We start from the raw sequence: 6,475 nt of genomic DNA on the forward strand, positions 1-6,475 counted from the left end.
CTTTCTGCTTTCTTTTTTTTTCTTTTCTTTTAATTTATTTTTATCAAACAGGGCTTTCTGGACCCACAAGGCTAAAATGGGAGAATTTGGGAAGGTCTTTCAAAAATCCTTCCCTCTGTCCTTCCCCTCCCTTGTCCAGAGTCAGAATTGCAAGGATGACTCTTGGGTGATGTCCTGCTCCCACACCAAGCCTGTGCCTCCTTATCTGAGCCTCCAAAACCAGCAGTGAGCTGTTGGACAGGCCTGGGGACAACATTATCTGGATCCCTTTGCCAGGCCCTGTATCCATGCCAGACCAGCAGTGAACTTGCTGCACTTTTGAGCGTCACTTTTGGATCCAAACCAGAGCTGTTGGGTGGCACCACCTGCAGTGGCCCTGTTTTCATGGTGGTGGGATACAAAGCATTCCCCTTCCTGCTGGGGGGACTTTGTGCTGGGATCTCATGTGTCTGCCAGCAGCCATCAGGAAGCAGATGGTGCCCTCAGCAGCCTGCTCTCCTCTCCCTCATCCCAGTAGTGAGGTCAAGGCATTTCAATGCCCAGTCCCGCCATGTCACCTCACCAGTCACTGATCTGCTCTTCCTGGTGGAGAGAAAAGAGAGCCCTGGGTTCCCTGCAGAGCTCTTTGGTCACAGCAGTCAGCTCTTGGCTGAGGACAAGGCAGAGCCCATTCCTGGTGGTGTGCACAGCATCCTCTGTGGCAGCTCACAGAAACCCTCCTCAGTGGAGACCCATGGGCACCAGAGCTGCAGCTGCTGTCTGCTCTGAGCAGATGGTTGGTATTAAACTGAAATGAAATCACAAACTGCTGCCATTAACAAGTGCGTTTTAAGCATCACTGGTTCTCTCGTATTTTTAAAATTGAAATAGCTAAGTGTGCATTAATGCACAGCACATCTGATGCTTGGCAGGAGGGGAGGGTCAGGCCCACTGGGAGATGCATTAGCCATTATTTACAAGGGTGCCTGCAGAATAATGTGGCCAGGAAGCAGCCTAACTCAATTTCTTTGCAGATTTCATGTCCTGGTGGCTTTGTGTTCTCTTTTTAAGATGAAACTTCCAGGAAGTCCAACCCCATTGCCAGCCAGTTTGTGGGGCCTGCACTGCTGAGAGACTGAGCTGCTTCTCCTTGGCTCAGGGCATCCCTGCTTTGATCCCTGCCAGTCTTACACCTTCACATTGTCATCCCTGTGAAACTGGGTCAAATACTTGTTTCTAAAGTAGGTTCCCCAAGGTGTCCCCAAGCTGGAGAGAGGAGTTCTTATTGTTTCCAGTTGGACTCCGGAGTAATCCTGCTACAGGCAGTGAGGGTAGTGAGAATGTGAGTAGAGCAGAATGTGAGTGTCCTGGTTTCTCCTTGATATCCCATGGAGCTTCTGAGTTACCCCTTTCTGCAAAGTGCAAAATGTTTTCTTGGTACCTACCTCTAATCTGCACCAGCTCCTTCATAATGAACCCTGTGCCCATGAGTAAATGGTTCTGTCTTGTAGTTGCTGGGAATGCCCCAACAAAGTCAGGAATGGTGCATCTGACTCCATGTTCTCAGAAGGCTAATTTACTATTTTATTATACTATATTATATTAAAGAATACTATACTAACTATACTAAAGAATACAGAAAGGATGCTTACAGAAGGCTAAAAGATAATAATGAAAACTCGTGACTCTTTCCAGAGTCCTGACACAGCTTGGCCCCAATTGGCCAATGAGTCAAAACAACTCACACCAGAATCCAATGTAACACTCACCTCTGGGTAAACAATCTCCAAACACATTCCACATGTGAGCACAACACAGGAGAAGCAAATGAGATAAGAATTGTTTTCCTTTTCTCTGAGGCTTCTCACCTTCCCAGGAGAAAAAATCCTGGGTGAAGGAATTTTTCAGAGAATGTGAATGCCACAGTTCTGGAAATGATTTTTGGCTATCCTCAAGCTGTGCTGCTCTGATGGATGCTGTGCACAGTTTAGCCCCATCCTTGCTCTGTAAGCCATGCTGTTCCCTGTGTCTGTGCTCCAGATTTAACTCCTGGTGGTGCCCTGAGCTCTCCTAAGTGGCAGTGACTGGAGAGGGCAGGAGTGTTTGTGATATCCATGGAGCCCCATGCAGCTGTGTGGCTGTGCAGGTGCTGCAGGGGATGGCAAGGTGTCCCTAGCACTGTGGGCAAGGATTCTCTGGCTTGTAGCTTGACTTGAACTTAGCAAATACTTCAAACCTCTTTTGGGTGATTAAAGCTGATGGATGTTTCCAGGTCAGCAGACAACAGAGTAAGAGAGTGACTTCCCTTCGAGGAAGTTCCTCCTTCTATACGTATTAAGAAACCTTTCAAGGCCTTTGAGAAAAAGCACAGATGTGCTTTGAATCCTGTGAAGTTGAAAGCCTGTGTAAGCCCCTGGTATCCTACGTCTGTTCTCACTATAAAGAGGCTCCATAAACGCCCCACCTGCAGTGTTAATCTGGACATGCCATGCTGGGAACATCCATTCATGCCATGCTGGGAACATCCATTCAGCCACTGTGGGGAAGCAAAGATTAATTTTAAAGTAGAGGGAAACTTTGAGTGTTTCTTGGGTCTGCTCTGGCAGTGTCTCTGATCTGCAGGCAAAAATAACAAAGAGTTCTTGGCACCTGGCAGGGTCCATCCTGTATTCTGAAGCAGGTGGGGAAAAGGACAAGCTGTCATTGTCTCTCCTCCTCTCCAGCCAGCCCAAGCCCCCTCTGTGCAGAGGAACTGGTGGGCTCTAGCAGGAGCAGGGCATCACCTTGGCTTTTGCTGCCCAGAGTGAGACTGGGAATGCCATGGCTGGAACGATTCAGATGGAGCAGGGCAGACCAAGATAAGTGCAAATGATTCACAAAGGCATGCTGAGGAGATTGTGCCCCTCCAGGAGGGAAACTGAGGCAAGGAGAGGAGCAGGAACTTACAGCAGAGGTAGCAGGATGGCAGAAGAGTCTTAGAGGATCCCAGGTGATTTATGCTGTAAGGACTCACTGAATGTTGTAACCTGAGACCCTGATTAAACACAGCCATGACATTTAAGATCTAACTAGACATTTGTCCCATCACTGCTTCACCCTGCTCAGCTCTGTGCTCAGCATGGCTGGTGCTTTCTCCTCATGCACTGGAGTGACAGAGGCTTAAAACTGGAGCCCAGCCTTCTGCAAAACACTTACAACATCCTGGTCTCCCCAGGCATCCGTGGAGACAGCAAATGAGTGGCAGATGTAGACATGTCCATGTAGGCAGTGTCAACTTTGTGATTGCAGAATACTCATAAATTATGGAGGTAAGGAAAGGGATGGCTTTATCTGAGCAATGTGGAGGCAGAGCTGACAGCCCTGCTGGGAATTGGTGCTCCAAGGCAGATGCTCACAGCAATAAAAAGCAATGTTTCACCTATTTGATGCTGTTCCAGGAGCAGATGTTCACCTTAAAAGATTCCTCCCACATCTTTGCCTATCTTCTCTCCCTCATGACTCCTCTGTCTCACAGACCATCTCCTGAGCCCTGTTGTCTTGCTAAACAAGGTTCAGCCTTCACCATGGTTCATGCCTAAGGTGCTCACAGAATCTGGATTGAAAGTGGCTGGAAAAGTGTTGAGAGTTTCCTTAGGCAGAGGAAGGCAGGGAGTTAAACAGCTTCTCACAGAGCTTTCAGCCTGCCCTTCTGGAAGGTTACAAAAGGCTTTTTGTTCAACCCCATGACACAAATATATCCTCCCACACTGTCCACCAAGGAAGCTGTGCAGACTGATTTGCAGCCAGGCAGGACAAATTCAGTGTCTTGGTTACTTCCAACATCACTCCTCACCCCTGACAGCGTGAAAGCCATAGTTTACAGATATTTCAGAGGCTTCTGCTAAGTATATAGCCCTGGGATAGTACCCAGGGTCCCAGAGCTGGGCATCTTTCAATACCTGTCTCCATCCTGAGGTTTTGGCTTTTTCTTCTCTGCTGCTCCTTTGGGCAATTGCTGAAGGGAGGTGGGGGCAGTGACCATGGCTGGAAGAAGAACAACAATCAGATTTGGAGGAAAAGAAAGGCTTGGAGGCAGAAGCAGAACAAATGGGAGGGAGGATGGTTCAAAATGGGAGGAAAGATGGTTCAAAGTACAAGGCTTGAGCACCCCATGGACAGCAGGAGGGAGGGCACTGCCATTCCACCACGTTGTGTGCAGACCTTAGAGTGTCAGTTCCCAGAGTTGATGTAGCACAATTCCTGATGTATGCGTGTCACTTTTGTAAGTTGTCTCCTACCCTCACTATTTTCAGTGTTCCCTGATTTTTTGGAGACTGTTGTAAATAAAAAGATTTTGACATTCGCACGTTTGGGTCCCTCGCTCATCACCACATCACTGTTGATGCTGACAACCAGAGTGCACTGACAGCATCTGTGTTGTGCCAGGAATGCAGAGGGGATGAGGCCACAGAACCAGTTCCTGAAGTGCACAGGATTGTCTGCTCCTGCTGCTGAAGTTGGGCCTCTTGAAGCCAACTTATCACATCCAGGAGAGCTTGGAAAAGGCCGTGCAGGAACCCACACAGGTCTGCAAGAGGGCTGACCAGAACAAGAGCTTTAGCCATGGTTTGTGGAAGATTTTCACTCCTCCATTCCATGCTGTGTATGAAGATTGCCCTGAGCTGACTCCACGGGGATGGGGCTCACCTGCAGCACCGCAGTTCCCACAGCACACAGTGTCTGCCATGAACTTCTGGTGCAGGTTTTGTCCCTCTGTGCTGTGCTGCGGCACCAAAGGCTTGTCCTGCACCTGCCAGGAGCCCGCTGAGCTGATGCAGCAGTGGAAGAGCCCCTCAGTCCCTCATCTGGGTGTGCTCACACTTGTGATGGTGCTCACAGGGGTCTCAGGATGAGGGGAGAGATGAGGATTTGACTCCATGTCTCATAAGGCTTGATTTATTATTTTATGATATATATTATATTAAAACTATACTAAAAGAATAGAAGAAAGGATTTCATCAGAAAAAGAAAGAATGAATAACAAAGGTTTGTGGCTTGGACAGAGAGTCTGAGTCAGCTGGCTGTGATTGGCCATTAATTAGAAACAACCACATGAGACCAATCACAGATGCACCTGTTGGTAAGCAACTTCTAAACCACATTTCAATAGATAATTATTGTTTACATTTCTTTCCTCAGGCTTTTCAGCCTTCTCAGGAGAAAAATCCTGGCAAAGGGATTTTTTCATAAAATATCATAATAACAGTATACTTCACTAATTGTGAAATGATTCCTGCAGCTCTAGGTGTGTTACACCCTAGAGTTCCCAATTCTAGTGTTACACCAGCATTCCCCACTCACCAACAGGACAAGCTCATTGCAGGTGATGGTGGCACCATTGTGTGCCCTGTATCACTGTGAAGGTGGTAGCAGTTCTTTTCCATGAAGAGCAGCAGCCTCTCACTTTTCCAGCAATCCCCAAAAGCCAGCAGTGTGCCTTTCTCAGGCTCCTTCACAGCAATGCAATTACCATTGCATGGAAACCACGGCTGCCCATGCTTTAACAGCATTGCAAATTGCACTCATAAATCCAGAGTGCAGCTAATTGTTGTTTTATGGAGTAGACGTTCTTTTGGGGGGGAAAAAAAATCTGTAAACACTCTGATGCCTTGCTGAGCAGAGGGCTATTTATCTTGGGTGAGGAATGGCCTTCCAGAGCAATGTAAGATTTTCAAGGGCACTCGCATTCCCCTGATGTGCTTCTGGGCAAGTGTGATCTGCAAAAGGTGGTTCTTTTTTTAAATGTGGGATTTCACCTGCTGATAGAGTAATGTGCCTTGTGATTACAGCGTGATTGCTTTTCCTGGAGACTCATCTGGCCTGGCTGAGATCAGGGCTCCCCTGTGCCACCCACTGCCCTTGTGGAAGGGAAGGGTGCAGCTGCTTTGAAGGATTGCACTCAAAGTGGAAGTGACTGGCAGGGGACAGAGGTGCCCAGATCACTGCGCAGGGGTGCTGGGAAGGATGAAACTTTGACAAGGAAGTCTCACAGGTATGTATGGTTAGCAGAAAGATTTTTAAATGTAGAGTCTGAAAAAGGAATAGAGACGGAAGCAAGTTTTGATACAGAAGAAAAGAATTGCTGAGCCAGTCTTACTGGATAACCAAGGAGGCAAAGGGTGTGTTGGTTAGAAGGGGTTTTTATGGCTTAGAGCAAAGGATAAACCCACCTCAAACAAGGAGATGTTTTTACCAAGCAGAAAGACAGCACAGGCAAACAAGTCAGCAAATGTGGCAAGTAGAAAAAAGATCTCAGAATTTTCCACTGCAAGAAAACTGAATAACAACTTCTGGCTTAAACTGCAATGTACTAACTTTTAGTGACTGGAGAACAGTGACATGAATATGGTAATTACAGCAGTTATGATGGGCTATAGATAATAGTTAAGGTATAGATTGGTTCTGCTGATTAAGATGCAAAGCAAAGCAAAGTCTATAATGCATTGTAACCAAAAGA

This window comes from Ammospiza caudacuta, chromosome 22 (genome assembly GCF_027887145.1).
Source record: "Ammospiza caudacuta isolate bAmmCau1 chromosome 22, bAmmCau1.pri, whole genome shotgun sequence".
Classification (NCBI taxonomy): domain Eukaryota; kingdom Metazoa; phylum Chordata; class Aves; order Passeriformes; family Passerellidae; genus Ammospiza; species Ammospiza caudacuta.